At 49.3% G+C, this 16,447-nt stretch overlaps 1 long non-coding RNA gene across 1 annotated transcript in view; it reads left to right on the top strand.

Annotated features, from left to right (window-relative positions):
- Positions 1–16,447, top strand: part of LOC132414356 (uncharacterized) — a 127,425-nt gene that overhangs the window by 58,805 nt on the left and 52,173 nt on the right. The gene's annotated exons all lie outside the window — the stretch shown is intronic.

Raw genomic sequence — 16,447 nt, 5'->3', positions numbered from 1 at the left:
GCAGTTTCACATTTAAGCCTCCCAGTAGCCACATGGAGATGGGCCCATTTTACAGATAAGGAAGTCGAGGCTTCCAAGGATGAACTCACCCAAAGTCAAGAGCAGATCAACAAGTTGCTTCTTTGGGTTTCATCTCTACCCTTGCAGGCCAAGTTCATTTGTCAGTGAGGCTGGTCCACCTGGGTTCCCAGCCCTCCAAGGGCTCTTTTCAATTTGTAGCCGTAGATGCGTTACCGCATCTGTTAGATTAATGCTGGTCTCTCGTCCACTGGACTGGGGGGGGGGGGGTGGTGGCTGGTTTTCTTCCACCCCGTGTCTCCAGAACCTGGCACAGAGCAGGTTCCTTAATTGTTAAATGTGCGAATGGACGGAGGATCCCAGAGCTCCTGCAGTCCACCTTTCCGCCATCTGGTAGACCCCAGCCTCCTGCCTTGGTTGTGTGCATGCAAAATGAGGCCCTCTGCACATGGGTGGCCAAGTTCAGCTCCCTCCCGGGAGATTGGCAGAGAGCTCAGCCACGTCCTGCCCAGCTCCCAACCAGCCCACGCCATCTGTTTGCTACAGCCTGAAGGCTTGGGTGGCCGGTCCAGGGATGCCCTGGTTCCCCTTCCCCTCCTCTCGCTGTTCACCTCTTGGTAGGCACAGTAAGAAGGACCGGCAAGAGGGACCCAGGGGTTAAACCAGCCCTCTTCTGGGAGGCTGGAGGGGATAGGGACAAACTAGGAAAGGACACTGGAGGAACCTGCCAGACCAAGTTCAAAGGGACTGAAAACGCTCTGGAGTTCTTACAGACATTTGCTTACAACGCAAGTAAATACGTACTTGGAGTGATTACAGATGATATGAAGGAACAAGGAACTGACGGTCTTTAAAGGAGGGGCACGGCTGTCCTTGAAGTACGCCGTCTGTGTTCTCTGACCTGGAGACACTGGGAGGAAGGGGATGTCTGGGGTCCTCAGCCCCCTTCTTTCCAGCAGATGCTTCCAAGCCCACTCTGAGGTCTGCAACATCCACCCTGCCTCGACTGGAATAAAACCCCTGAGCAAAGGAGTATGTTGTTTGGTCTATGCTGTGGCACGGCCCAGGGTGGCGTTCTGGATCCAGGCTGCCCACGTCTGCGTCCTGGCTAAGGCGTCGGTGACCCAGCCAGTAGAGGGACTTACAGGAAGTTCTCTGTTTCCCTGGTTCCCTCCTCCCTCTGCCCTCAGAGGTATCACTTCTGTCACCCCTGTAAGAGGTTTGCCTTTTATGCTGGAGCCTGCGTAGTGCCATAACACCCTGGTTATTCCTAAACGTCGGGCTTAATTTGAGGCAGGTTGTATTTGATCCCAGCAGCCCGTTTTATTTACAGTACGAAGGTCCGTCCGTAGTTGCTCTTTCTGTTGCAGCCTGTGCCTCCTGAGCACACGTAAGTGTTCACAATTAAAAGAAAACAAACACAACACGGAGGGAGCGTTGCTTATAGCTCGGGGCTTTGGTCAAGCTTCACGGAAGCGCGGTCACTTTTTGCAAATTCCGCTTCACGATCCAACACACGCTGATACCCTCACGTGATTCGAATCCTAAGGTCTGATCTTGTAATGGCCTGAGTTTTAATTTAAGGTTGATAGGTTGAATCACCTAAATGTCAGAGATCTCCAGTTTGGCCTGAAAGGACCCCACTAGCAGAAATGGGCTGCCTCACCCTGGAAGACGCGAACAACGGTGTTTTGCTTTCTGAGGCTTTGTTTCTCTGTGCAGTAACTCCTTCTTCTTGAATGACGACAGTACTTCATCAGCGAACAGGAGAAAACGTCTCCTCTATTTGAAAGCCTATTTTATTTCTTCCTCATACTCAGATCCTATATGCTGTTCCTCAGCTGAAGGCTTCTTCTGCATAACGGCCAGGGTCCCATTTGGGAGAGAGGGACAGGAATGTCCCCTTTGCAGACCTTACATCCCTGTAACCAGTTAGATTTTTCTCTTCCCTGGGCAGAACCTCCTGTGGTTTCTAGGTGGAATTCAAAAGTGAAATGGGTTCTCCCAGCCACTCAAGCAGACCCACAGAGGCCCCAGGGAGATAATAAGTCCAAGAGTATGGGCATTGTTCTTCTGGGGGAAACGGACCTGGCATCCTTAGCCTCAGAGAGTTGATGCCTCCTGACCTGAAGGTGTGGCCTTGACCAGAGCGACAAGATTGCAAACATTGGGGTGAAGGAAATGGCTCACGGGGCAGCCCTTTCTCCTCCCAGAATATTCTTAACTTCCTGTTGTTTTTAATCAGTTGCCTTTAGAGAAGAGACTCTTAGTTTAAAGCAGTGTTTCCCCCTCTAAGAGGTTGTGTTGTGTATTAATTCAAGCTGAGTTTGGCATGGAAGTGCGTTCCCTCTGACCAGTAGCTTGTTTTTTCTTTTGCTTTTCTTTTCTTTTCGTTTTGCAAGCCAGGGTGGCACTTAAGAATTCCCCAGCATGGGGTAGGTCTCCATTTCTCTGAACTTACCCTGCGACCTTTTTTTTTTTTTCTTTTTTTTCCTCCAGTCATCTCAAATATATAACATTTTGCTGTGCATGGGGACAAAGTGTTTTGCGTTGAAGAATGGAGTCTGCAGATAAAATATGGGCTTCTTTTGGAAGAGAGACCATGGCCACGGTTAGCATGCTGGGCAGGTCCCTGGTTCAAGCTCTCTTTGAGCTGTCTCTAGATAGGCAAGCAGTTTTGTAATCACTACCCTTCCCCCTGTTCCTTTCACCACCAGAAGGAAAAAAAAAAAGGCATATAACTTTGCTGACTATCAGATCCTTTTGTCCTTCCTGCTACATGCATTACTGCAGAAGACTGCTCAGAGCTTTCCCTTCTGGGGAGTTTCAAGAGACAGTACAGAGCGATGAGAAGGAAATTAAACTCAGAGAGGGGTTGCCCTGTACCCCGAAAGTAACTCCACAACTGAAATGCCAAAGGCCTGAAAATCTCGCCGTCCGTCAGGCCCAAAGAGTGGGGCTGGTTGGAATGGGAGAGAATGAAGGTGTAATTTCGGGGTGCCTCTTGAAAATGATCAGTCTGGTTTTGGGGGGGGGAATGACTGTCTTAGAAGTCCATTAACTCTTTCCCATCCCATGGTTGTCTCTCTAGAGTGTGGAAGAGTTGGTTTACCAAGACAGTCTTTTATGGTCCCAAATGAATCTAAGTTAAAGTTACTAATCTATTGGTGGGGAGGCAGGTGGGTTCAGGCTTTCAGGAGGAGAGTGTGACCCAGTGAATGAAAAGTCTTGAAGGACATACTCTTGACCTGCTCTCAGCGTACTTCTAGAAATTCATCCTGATGCTATCTCAGACAGGTGTGCACAGCATGGGTGTTTGCCTACCCTACACTGACGGAAACGCCCTTTGAAAGGAGGGTATCACCCACTGATAGAATGGGAAGCTAGGGAGCTGTTGAAAATGCTGTTGGACATCTCTCTACGTTGATACAGAAATATGTTCCTGACGCACGGTTGAGAAGAAGCAATCTGTTTAAAAACTATACGCGTGCACTGCAATGTGGTACCCCAGACTGGATCCCGGAACAGAAAAAAGACATGGGTAGAAAATGCCACGGAGCGGCTAGGCCCGTGAGCCATGGCCGCTGAGCCTGCGCGTCTGGAGCCTGTGCCCCACAACGGGAGAGGCCACAACAGTTTGAGGCCCGCATACCGCAAAAAAAAAAAAAAAAAAAGATTAACAGATTACCTCTGAGTGCCGTGATTATAGGTGATCTTAATTTTCTAGTTTCCAATGAGAGTTATTTTAGGTTAAAAAAAATCAATAAAGCTCATTCTGTCTGGCAAAGGAAAGTAGCCTACGAATGTAATTTTGTTGTTATCATTGTTCTGATCCAATAGCCTGTCTCTCGCTCCGTTAGATTTCATAGAGTCCTGCAGGATTTTTAGTTCTTCCTTCTGGGTACAGCCAGGTGGGCAAGATGGTCTATGATGAAGGGCATATGATGAAGCCTCTCTGGAATCAGGGAGTCCCGTGTTTGAATACAGCTGTGTGGTCTTGGCCAGTTACTTACTTTGTCTGTGGATCATTTTTTCAGAATCTGTAAAATGGGTTTTATGACCCTGATCTCATAAGGCCATTTTTAAGAGCTAATTGAAGTAATACTGTGTTACTAACAGTGGATGCCTAGGTGGTCTCTGTCCCTAAGAGAATCTGATGTTTGTTGTGTCTTACCCTGAATACATCTTTTCTGAAAACTTCTACACTAAAGCATTACCACTTAGATGATAGAAGAGAGCGTGAAGTATACTTATGTGTTAATTCACTTAATAAGAATTTATGGGCCGTTCCTAAAACGTTGAGTATTGGAGAATCATGATTTTGCTGTTCCCAGTTCATTCCCACCGTCCTGTGCCCTGTGTCCAAATAACCTTTGCGGGTTGCATTTGTATGTGTTGTGTCTAAATGGGGCCAATTGGAAAAAAATCCTTCGTAGGTGTGATTTTTTTTTTTCTCTTTCTCCCTCTCAGCCCATATTCTCTCATAAAGGTGCATTGACTTCAAATGTCCTTTCCCTACCTTACCTCTAAGTACTTAAGAAGTCTCCGTGTGTCCCTGGGGACGTGGCTGTGGTCCTCATCCCTTGTGGTGACCGATAAAAGATGTTTCCATAAACTCGCGTGTGCAGGAAGGTTGACCCCAGGATGGTCAACTCAGAGCCGGAGCCTGGCACTTTCCTGCGGAGAATGGAACGTTCTGCCCTGGAAACCATGCCACCTGCATTCTGAAAGCAGCCGGGCCACTGCTGACCTCTCTAGAAAGGTCACTAGAGCCTGTCCGAGCCTCCCTCTCCTCCGTAATAGCATGTGGGCTGCTTAGTTTTCCTGGGTCTAATGTTCTGTGATTCTGGAACATTTGGCAAAAGGAGAGGCACCATCCTCACTCACCCTCCAGAGCACAAGACAAAAAGCATCTCCAGCCGACATCAGAGGCCCCAAGGCTTTGAACACACCATTTAGGAAGATGTTTATTTAATATTGGCTCAAAATAGACCACTTTACCTTTGGAAAAAAAATTAAATAACTAGGAGGGCTTCAAAGCATTTCCTCTCCCTTCTGCTTTCCAGGAGGAGAAATATTTTTCAAAGTCGTTTGAATATTAAAGAGGAGGGCCCCCAAAGCCCTTGGTATCTGAGATGGAGATCAGTGAGTCAGTCAAGTATTTTTCAGAAGGTGGTTTTGTGCACAGTTTGAAACAGGGACCCTTCCCCTGCCCCGTGATGTCCCTTCTTCCTTTTTCCCTTTTTTACTTCCTGCTTCAATCCTGTATGTGTGCCGAGAAACTTAACCCATTTGTTTCTGAATCATTTCCACTTAACTCAGCGAAATGCTATTTAGTGAGAGGTATTTCAAGTCCAAGAGGTGCTTAATCCGAGGAACGGGAAATTGTATCTGGTGCAGAGTAACTGACTGCAGACCCAGGCTGCACTGACTTTGCTCTTGACCCACACCCCGAAGTGAATCTCTACGTCAAGTGGCTTTAAACCCAGCCCTGAGTGCCTCCCAGGTCTGGCCTGCCTCTCGGCTCTCCCCAGCCTCCTAAATCTATACTCCGTGGGTTTGTGTGAACAGCTCTGAAAACTCACCGCATCAGTGTTCTTTTCACATGAAGCTGTTTGAGATGCCCTGCATTGTCATGGAAAATTACAAATATGTGTACGAATTGAAAGAATCATACGTCGAGCACCCATATACCCACCGCATCGATTCTATAATTGACTTTGGCTAGGCCTGCTTTATCACATGTCCAGCCTAATTTCCAGGTGTCTTACTGTCCCATGTTCTTTGATCCATTCAAAGTAAGTGACACGCATGCATACGCTTCCCTCCAGATACTACAGCGTGCATATCATTAGCTGGAATTCGATATTTGGTCGCACGGCGTTTTGGGTTTCGTTTTAAGGTGAAATTTACATGCACTGTTCTGCACAAATCAGAAGTGTCCCATAGAGACAGACGCTACCAGCACCCCAGCAAGGTCCCGCGTGGCCTCTGCCAGTGTGTCCCCACCCTCACGCTCCCAGTGGCAATGGCTCTGCTGATTCTTTTTCTCCCCAGATTAGTTCTGCCGGTTCTGAGGGGAACCTCATATAAACAGAGTCATGCAGTGTGTATTCCATGCTGTAGCTCTTCCTCCTTTACTCAGCACAGTGTTCTTGAGATCCATCCGCGTCATCGCATGTAGCAGAGCTTAGTGCCTCTTCACTGCTGGGTGCTGCTCTATCACATGACTGCCCCGCAGTTTGTCCACCCCCCTATTGATGGGTTCCTGCCCTCTTTCCAGTTTGGGGCCTTATTTTATTTATTTATTTATTTTTTTGCGGTACGCGGGCCTCTCAGTGTTGTGGCCTCTCCCATCGTTGCGGAGCACAGGCTCCGGACGCGCAGGCTCAGCGGCCATGGCTCACGGGCCCAGCCGCTCCGCGGCATGTGGGATCTTCCCGGACCGGGGCACGAACCCGCGTCCCCTGCATCGGCAGGCGGACTCTCAACCACTGCGCCACCAGGCAAGCCCCTGTTTGGGGCTTTTTTGAATAAAGGTACCTTGAACGTTCTTGAACAGAACTTCTTGTGGACACATGTTTTCATTTCTCTTGGGTAAATGACTAGGAGTGGACTCGCTGGGTCACAGAGTAGGTATCTGTTTAGTTTTATAAGAAGCCACCAGACCTTTCCCCAAAGTGCCTGCAGCCTTTCACGCTCTGACCAACAATGCGTGAGTGGCTGTTCCTCTAACACTTGGCACTGTCCCCTTTGACTGGTTCAGCCATTCTGGTGCGTGTGTGGTGGTATCACGTGTCCTCACTTTTTGGTATGCGTGTTGCCTCTGCTTAGACACACTGTAGGTTGAGAGGGCAGGAGGAGGGATGCTGATGTAAGGATGACTTCCTGGGCCAGCTTCCCTCTGGTTTGACCTCTGAGGACCTCAGGAACCTTCCTTTCTCTTAGGAAACCAGAACTTTCTGATTCCATTTTCCAGTCTCGCTCTTGCGGATCTGTTTTCCCTCCTTAGATGATAAACGTCTCCGTGGCAGGCTCTGTGTCTCCATCAGATTCCCAGTGCAGGGAGCACAGCAGGGCTCCTCGGGGATTTGGGCAAGCACAGCTCATTCCTGTGACTCTAGGACCTTCTACATCACCAGACCTAGCCCCTGAGACCAGGGAGGGCTCTTCAGGTCAGCTGGGTCCCCATGTCCAGCAGAATGAGAGACACATAATAGAGAATCAATATCTGAATAAGGGGATAGAGTTGCCTTTTCCCTCTTGCAAGTTTTTTTATCCATTGATTCAGTAAGCGTTGTCTAGGGGTCTGCTGTTTCCACGGTTGCTAAGCTGGGGGCTGAGGGCCGTTTGGAAGTAAATAAGCCATGGTGCCTGCCTTGGGGTGCTCTGTCTGTTCGGGATAGAAGGTGAATGAAAGCAGCTGGACTTCCAGGCAGAAGGTGGTCGATGCTGGGAGAGATTTGAGGGAAGGAAGTGCACACTGTCACTTGTCACCTGCATGAGTGACCCAGCTGTGGCTTATCTCCGAAGGCTCCACGTGCCACGGGATCATCATGGTGTCCACCTCACAAGGTGGTTGTGGGGATCAGAATCCCAGCCGAGAAAGTCCCGAGCGTGATGCCTGGTACCGAAAGCTCACTGGAAGAGAGAGAGAGCTCGCAGAATCATTGCGTTTACAGGTGTGTTCGATCTGGGACTCAAAAGCCATTCAACTCCAGCGGGTAAGGTGGATCTCTCCCAGCAAAGGGATCATCTCGTCCGAGTTTTCTGGGCTCTCCCTCGAGTATATTGTCCCGAGTCTAGGACTGCAGACCGAGTGTATGCTCCATGTTCAATGGAGATCCATGTGTAAGGGCTTTTTTTTTTTTTTTTTTTAAATTTTGAAAAGGAAGCATAAAGCCCACAATGGGTGTGGCCCTAGCTCTGCCCACAGACCTGGATAATCTCAGACAGGCTCTTCAAACCAGTGTTTTAAAATTACAACAATGGATGCTTCATAAGGATTTGATGATATTCTTGGACTCGGGACGCAGACTTCTCTTCCTGCCCAGCCGCGGGCGATGGGGGCTCACCCGGCTGAGTTTGGCCTCTTCTTAGTAACAACGATTGTAAATAATCAACGTGAGACGCCTACAGGGATGAGCCTTTGTGAAGGATGGAGTCACGGCCCTATTTCTAAAGCATGAGCGTGGAGAGAGCTGGTGAGCCGACAGGAGTCGGAAGTCTCCCTGCAGTTGGTCCTTCGCGTCCAGTTCACTTTGGCGTCGCTTCCCAGGGCTCCGCACTTCAAATCACCCTCCACCGTTTCTTCACCTGCCTTCCCCTCTGGGTCCTGTCTCCACAGCACCCTTCTAACATCTGGGCCTGATGTGAGAGGCAGAGAACCGTCTGGATTCCCCTCCCGGCCTCCCTCTCCACCGCCCTTTTGATCCAAGATTGAGTAAGAGACATTGGCAAGAAACTGGGCAAGACAGCTCAATTGTTTGAACTTGCAGAGAGAGGGGGAGGTGGGTTCTCTTCTGCCAGTGACTCATGGACCCGGTCCCCTCCCCCCGCCCCCCTGCCCTTGGAAAGGTCAAAACCCGATACAAACCCAGGAGCAAACCGCAAGCAAGCTGCCCCCTTGTCTGTACACACACTCAGAGCTCAGACACCCCGGAGAGGGTCCCCCGGGATGAGTTCCTCTGACCTGCTCTGTATTTCCGGCTCTGTTCCGGGGCATCAGCGTCCTGTTTAGGGGCTTGCTGTGTGGATGCAGGGTATGATTCTGAGGGTTAGGGGACCGGGCCACCCTGCTTAAAAGGCAGGGTGATTGGACCGTGCCCCATACAGCACGCTTCCCCCCTGCCTGCCCTGCTCCCCTCCGTCCCCCCCACCCCGTGGTGTTGCGCGGGGTGGGGGGGGGGTCCCCTCTCCGCGGAGCTCTGAGAACAGCTTTTTCTCTGTTTCCTGGACTCTGAAGGCAGGAGCTGGGGTTCCCGGGCCTGCAGCGCAGGCTTCATTCCTATGCAGGACAGGTAGGCTGCAGGCTCTAACAAGCCGCCAGCCAGGCTCCACTGAGGCCTCGGCACCAGTGGAAATTTTAAAAAAAGAGCGAGCGGGAGGGAGCGAGCAAAGAGAGAGAGGGATTATTTTGTTTCAACGTGTTTGAAAGCGGGATCTGTGGCCAGTTGGGTTTTTTTTTTTTCCCTCCCCCCACTTATTTACACAGTCTGTTCAGAGACACACCAGGGCCTGTTTGGACTGGGTGTTTGCTTCGGAGACCGGCCAAGGATTTCAGCTCTGCGCGTTGGCACTGCCATCTCGGCGGCACCAGGAGGCCCAGCCGGTCACAAGACCTCACGGGGCCTCCTTTTGCTCTCTGCTTATCCTCCTTTCCCCTCCTCTGCTTCCCTTGCTGCGAGCGAGGCTGCCCGCTGAGTGGACTTCGCCTTCAGAACGAGAGCTTTCGGAGGCCAGGGCAGGGGTGCGAAGGGTGGAAAAGACAGAGAGAAGGGCTGGGGTGCAGACCTTGGGATCGATGCTTTTCTAGAAGCGTCTGGATTCCCCGAGGGTCTGTGATGAAACTTGCAATGTGTGGACTAGTTCCAGGCTTGGGGGGGTAAGCGGTGGCCAGAGCCCCTGGAAGCGTGTGTAAGGGATGTTCTCTTGGGGATGGTGAGCTGGAATAAGGCTTGTCTGGGGAGGTAGAAGAGGGCAGAGCCGGCCAGCGCTGCGTTCCAGGCCTTGGCCACGCCAAGCGGGTTGCAGCCTCAGCATCCGTCGGCAGCTGGAAATGCAGACTCGGGCCCCACCCAGGCCTACTGAATGGGAAGCTGCATTTTCACAGGGTCCCCAGGTGGTTCGTGGGTGCCTGAAAGGTTGAGAAGCACAGCTCTGGGCCCGTGGTTCCCAAGGGGAGTTTCCCGACATCCTTCTCGCACCTCGAGATGCCCTTTTCTCTGTCTTTCCACTCTTGCACAAAAGGATTCTTGGAGAATGTTGCAAAATGCACATCCCACCCTCACCCCCGCCTTGGAAATTAATATGCTTGTATCTGCTGGGGGAAGTCTCAGAAGTTCTGCAGGAAGAAATCTGTTCAGTGTGCTTTAACCCAGTGTCTCCCCAGTTTGACTCAGATCTGCCATTTCTCCCCCTGGAAAAATACTACTCTGGTGGGTCAGAGCTTACCCTTGGGACCTTCCAAGGGGCTTACTTTCACTGTAGACAGGAGGACTAGAACACAGTGGTTACGATGTGGGCTCAAACTAAACGCCTGGGTTCTGATCGTGGCTCAGCCACTTACTAGGGGTGTGACTTTTTGCTGCTGTAGAGCTGCTCTGTGCCCTTGGTTTTGCCCTCTGTAAAATGGGAAGAGCGATAGTCCTTGCCAGATAGAATTGTGGTGAAGTTTAAGTCATTTAATACAGACTTAAATCAGAAGAGTGCCTGGAACGTAGGAACCCCTCCCTAAATATCGGCTAGTTAATAATTTTGAGTCTCACTTTCGTGGGGTCAGTGTCTCCCAGGGAGTCTAGATGAATAATCCCAAACCCAGCTGTGCATCAGAATCACACAGGAAGCTCTTTAAAAGGCAGCTTCCAGAGCCTCACACCAGGCCCACTGAGTCAGTCTCCAGCAGGAGAGCCTGGGAACTTGCCTTTTGTAAGTTCCGTGGGTGATTCCAACACAGCAAGCCTTTTCTCAGGTGGCTGGGGAGCTACAGCAGTAGAACTGGTTTTCTGTAGCTGAGTAAGGGCAGCCCTGACGTCCCGGCCTGGTTTAAGCCCAGCCCTTCCGTGGGGAGTGTGCAGTCTGGTCTGGGACCTGAAATTAGTGGCAGAACCTTCTCTCTGCTCTTCAGTCTCCACATCTATAACGTGAGAGAGCCATGCAGTGTGGTCCTTGGGTCCACCACGTCAGCATCATTTGGGACTTCTTGCTGGAAATGCAAACTCTCAGGCCCTACCCCAGACCTACTGAATCAGAATCCGCATTTTAACAAAATCCCTGGGAGGTCCTTGTTAAACAGAAACAGCGCCTCTCCATCTGCGGGAGTCAGATGCCTTCCTTCTTGATGAAAGGAGAGCTGGGTGAAGCTGAGGATGGTGCCGAACTGGCGAACGTTGACTTGGTGACCCTCTGGTATCCATTCATTCTGGAGCAGAGGAAATGGGCTTCAGGAGCCTCGGGGATTAGGGTCAGATTGATGAGATCGTTTCCTGATGTTGAAGGTTGTGAGTTCCTGGGAAGGTTTGCAGGAATAAGTAAGCTTTGGACAGGCGTCTCCAGAGTTTATTAAAACGAGATTGGTTGCTCTGCGTCCATTTTGCAGTTTATCTAGCTAGGGGTTAGGGTTCGGGCCAGCTCTGTGCTGAGCTTGGGTACCAGTAAGTTGAGAATCACCTGTAGGAGGCAGTGATTCTGCATCGCTGCGTTTATATTCACGCTTCTCATCGCGAAGGAGAGGCACATACGTGCTTGTGCGCAGAGCTTTGCACGGACCAGCAGGGCACTCTGGCACGGCTGATGGCCTCGCGGCGGTGTATCACTTATCTACTGCTGTGTAACAAACCGCCTCAAAACTTAGGGGCTTAAAACAGCCACTCTTTTATTGTTCGTGATTCTGGAATCTGGGCTGGGCTTGGCTGGGTGATTCTTCTGTTGGTCTGGGTGGTAGTTGCTTGGGAAGTTTCATTCAGCTGCGGGCTGGGCTCAGCTGGGTCACTGGGACACCGGCCCTTTCTCTGTATTATCCTGATCATTTCAGGGCTTCTCTTTCTTGACATGGTCTCTCTACGTGATCCCTCCTATAGGGCAGCATGACTGCTTACACGGCTGCCAGATCTCCTTAAGACTTAGGCCTGGAACTAGCACAGCATTGCTTCTGCTACATTCTATGGGTTAAAGCAAGTCACAGGGCCAGCCTGCATTCAAAGCTGGACTGCGTGAGGCTGTGGTATCAGGAGACGAGTTTCAGTGAGAGTCGCCGACCTGATGTTAGCACAAGAAGTTGAGGCTGCCGATCCCTAACGCTGGCTGATGGGAGAGGTCTCATCGGAGAGGTCTCATCTTGTATCTGAGAAAGACAAGACTGACTGAATCACAGCTCTGACCCCTCCGTTACCGTTTCCCATTCCCTCCATACTTCTAGCTGAATGCTTTGTGGCTAAACTCCCCTTCCTCAGTATTTTTTTTTTAAAGTTTAGTCTTTTTTTTTTAAAAATAAATTTATTTATTTTTGGCTGCATTGGGTCTTTGTTGCTGTGCGTGGGCTTTCTCTAGTGGCGGCGAGTGGGGGCTACTCTTCGTTGCAGTGCACGGGCTTCTCATTGCAGAGGCTTCTCTTGTTGCAGCGCACGGGCTGTAGGTGCGCGGGCTTCAGTAGTTGTGCCTCGCGGGCTCTAGAGCGCAGGCTCAGGCACACGGGCTTAGTTGCTCCGCGGCACGTGGGATCTTCCCGGACTGGGGCACGAACCGGCGTCCCCTGCATCGGCAGGTGGACTCTCAACCACTGCGCCAGCAGGGAAGCCCCCCTCGGTATTTTTTAAAAGCAGTAGTGCCATCATTTTTCTGGTTACCAGACTCTAAACAATGAAGTGAGGTTCAGCCCTTCCCCTTCTGTCAGGTCTCCGATGAGGTTTCCTATGAGTTGAACACAGAAAGGGATTGAACACAGAAAGGGGTATTGAGCAGGGATTGGCAGGACTTGGTGGCTGTTTCAGTTGCTACTACCTCATGGAGGTTCTTCCTGATTTATTGAGAGAACCCCTCACTGGCCCCTCACCCACACCCATCCCTGTCCAGTCTGTTTACTTCTGAAACGATCAATTTCATTGCCCCTACGCACAACCTGTGATGGATTTCTAGATCCTACGAGATAGATTGGAATTCCTTGGGTATCGATGGAATCCTTCCCCAGCCCTTTTTAGGCTGACCCCTTTCTGCTCTGAAACAGAATCTGTGATTCATCTAGGGTGGTCTTCTCAGCGCCCCTCAACTCCGAGGCTGGTTCTCACTTCTGCACGCCGGCTTTCCTCCTGTCCTTCTCTCCCGCTGATTGGAATCAGTCCTGTCTTTTGAAGCCCCCTTTGAAGTCCTACTTTCTTCGTGACACCTTCTCTGAACACCCGAGTCACAAAGAGTCTCCCGTAGCCCTCAAATCCTTGAGCAGGTGTCATCTTTACTGGTCATGTGGGAGCCGCTCATGGCCTCCTTTAGGCTGTTCATTCTCTCTCTTCTGTGACATTGCAGCCTTTGAAGCAATGCCTCTGTCTTTCAAAAAATAAAATAAAACACATCCTCATGGCACTAAATTCAGAGCTGTATCCCCTGTAGGGGATAGTTCTTAAATATCTTTTTTTGTTGTTGGAGAGACGCCCTTTTTGTTCTCGATCAAGATCTGTTCTCTCCATGCTGAAGTTGTTCTAAGACGTTGCCTGCCCAAAGGGCAATCAGTCATCCTACCAGGAAGCAGTCCACGTGGCGTGAATACCATCTTTGAAATCGCAGGATGGAGAAGTAGGTATTTCAGGGGCTCTGGAGGCTGCCTTGTCCCAGTTCAGCTCCTGGCTCTGCCTTTGCTAAAAACAAACAAGCCGGTGTTTCTCAACCGGGGTGTTGCTGGTGTTGAAGCAGGGAAAGTCTCGCGTGATGCAGGTATTCAGCAGGGATGACACCTGCCTACCCACGCATCGTGACAAAGCCAAGGTGTCCCCGCATCATGGTTCCCCAAATCCCCCACTTGAGAGCCTGTGAGACTATCTTGAGGTTGTCTCTGGGCAGGCGATGTATCCTCCTACGACTCTGCAATCAAACCTTAGAGGGTTGTTGTGAGAATTACATTAGGGCATGACGTGAAGTGTCTGGTACGTCGCTAATGTTTCTTGAGCACTTAGGTTATTAATTTATTGAATCGTCATCGTGGTCACCAGATGACACGTGACCACTCTGGAAGTAGGCCGACGGTCTGGGACAGGCTTTTCCTTTCTCCTCTCTGACTGCCCTTTGCCCAGGTGGCTTCGGCAGCCCTCTGTGCTTCTCTTTTCTTGTCTGGGGGGGACACACCTGTCCTAACCTGCCTACGGGGTGTGGCGAAGATTACACATCCTTGGTAAAGCACTCGTGTCATTCCGAAGCGGCCGTTGGCTTCTTTGCTAATTGCACATATGAGACTTTGCAAATTTGTCTTGGGAACTAAAAGGCATTTGACAGATGTTTATTAAGTGCCTACTATGAGCCTGGCCTAACTAGGAACTAGAGTGGGACACCAGGCCAGGAAAAAATAAGTGCAGGTTTATTTCTATCCTTGTTTGTTGCTAGATTGTTCCCACCTGTTCACTCTTGGAACTGCTGAGTGTGTGGGTGTGTGCGTCTGTTTGCACGTGTGCAAGTTGCGTTTTCTGACGGCAGTTGGATAGAGGAAGTGAGGGCAGAAGCAGGGAGATGGTGGCTGTGCTTAATAGTTGGAGGAGAAGTAGAAACAATTGTCAACTGGCCTGTTTTCCTACATGCGATAGTAGCTGGCTCGGTTCAGTAAAGTGTTGAAACCTCACCTCTGGAAATGGGGCTGATGGGCAGGTAGGTCTGACTTGCTGAAGTGGGACTGCCTTCTCACTGATGACTTCTTCCGTGGATACCTTGTTTTTCAGGCGGTGCTCCACCTCGCCAGGTGTGGTCGATTCCTCTGGGTCCTGCCAAGTGAAACGAGGGCTGGGGGTGGAGGCAGCGACCCCAATAATTACATGACACAGCCTTGCCAGACGGAGAGCAAAGGGCAGGAAGAGCCGTTCTCCTTCAGGTGTGAGGCACCTTGTCCAAGGCGTTCACGATGTTTAGGGCTTTAAGTTTAATGGTGACTTAATCAGGGTGACAGAAAGGGTCCTCGGTAAGGAGGGAGTCCATCCACGTAAGAGAGAAGGAACTTGGTTCTTGTCTGCTCCCCGGACCTCACAGTCAGTTCTTTTCATTCAGGTCATAGAAGGCCTCTTCTGGTGAGTGTACAGCGCTGAGTCCATCTGAGTCGAAGACAGGCAACCTGTGGGTCTTGGGCCAGATCTGGTCCATAGGTGTGGCTGACCGTGTTCGGTGTTTTTCTTTTTAAAAAACTAATTTTTTATTGGAGTAATTTAAAACTTGTTAGCTTCAAGTGTACAGCAAAGTGATTCAGTTATACATATACATATATCTATATTCTTTTTCAGATTCTTTTCCATTATAGGTTATTACAAGATATCGAATGTAGTTTCTTGTGCTATACATAGGTCCTTGTTGTTTATCTGTTCTGTGTGAAGTAGTGTGTTCCTGTTAATCCCAAATTCCTAATTTATCCCTCCCCCTGTCTTTGCCCTTTGGTAATAATAAGTTTGTTTTCTATGTCTGTGAGTCTATTTCTGTTCTGTAAACAAGTTCATTGTATCATATTTTATTTATTTTTTTAATTGAAGTTCAGTTGATTTACGATGTTGTGTTAATTTCTGCTGTACAGAAAAGTGATTCGGTTATACATATATATACATTCTTTTTAAAATCTCTCCCCTTCCATTATGGTTGTATCATATTTAGGTTCCACATATAAGTGATATCAGATATTTGTCTTTCCCTGTCTGACTTACTTCACTTAGTATGATCATCTCTAGGTCCATCCATGTTGCTTCAAATGGCATTATTTCATTCTTTTTTATGGCTGAGTAATATTCCATTGTATATATGTACCACATCTTCTTTATCCATTCATCTGTCGATGGACATTTATGTTGTTTCCATGTCTTGGCTATTGCAAGTAGTGCATAGCAGCCCTTTTTGAAATAGCCCCCAAATTAGAAAGCACCCAAATGCCTGTCCACAGTAGAACAAATAAATAAGACTGTGGTCGATTCATTCGCTGGAATACTATACAGCAGTCAAAACTGAGTGAGCTACAGCTACAGCGTGGATGCATCTCCTGGGCATAATGTTGCGTGAAAGATATACAGAGGTGATGCACAGACCAGAGGAAGACATAAAGTTCAAAAACAGGCAAAGCTAATCTAAGGTGTTAGAAGTCAGGATAGTGGCTGCCCTTGGTTGATGGTGCTGACTGACAAGAAGGGCTTCCAGGAGTAATGGTAATGATCTTGTGTCTTGATCTGAAGTACTAGCTACACGGATATGTTTACTTTGTGAAATTCAGTGAGCTGTACTCTCATGAAATGTGCATTTTTCTGTTGTATATTTTATTGCAATACAAAGTTAAAATTCATAAAGGCAAAAAACACAAAAACCCAACCTAAGAGGTTCAGCGTTATAATTTCCAAGTACCCATGCCAGGATTTTTGTACAGAATCCTATATCCATCAGAGTTCTTGTTTGCAAGCAACAGAAATCACCCCTGGCTAATTTAAGCTGGAAAAAGATTTATTAAAAGCAGATTGCATTAGCTCAGCATCTGCATGAGGGTGGGGGAACC

The sequence above is a fragment of the Delphinus delphis genome, chromosome 19 (genome assembly GCF_949987515.2).
Source record: "Delphinus delphis chromosome 19, mDelDel1.2, whole genome shotgun sequence".
Lineage (NCBI taxonomy): Eukaryota > Metazoa > Chordata > Mammalia > Artiodactyla > Delphinidae > Delphinus > Delphinus delphis.
Note: the sequence above shows the minus strand (reverse complement) of the source record. Positions and strands in the feature narration are given on the sequence as shown.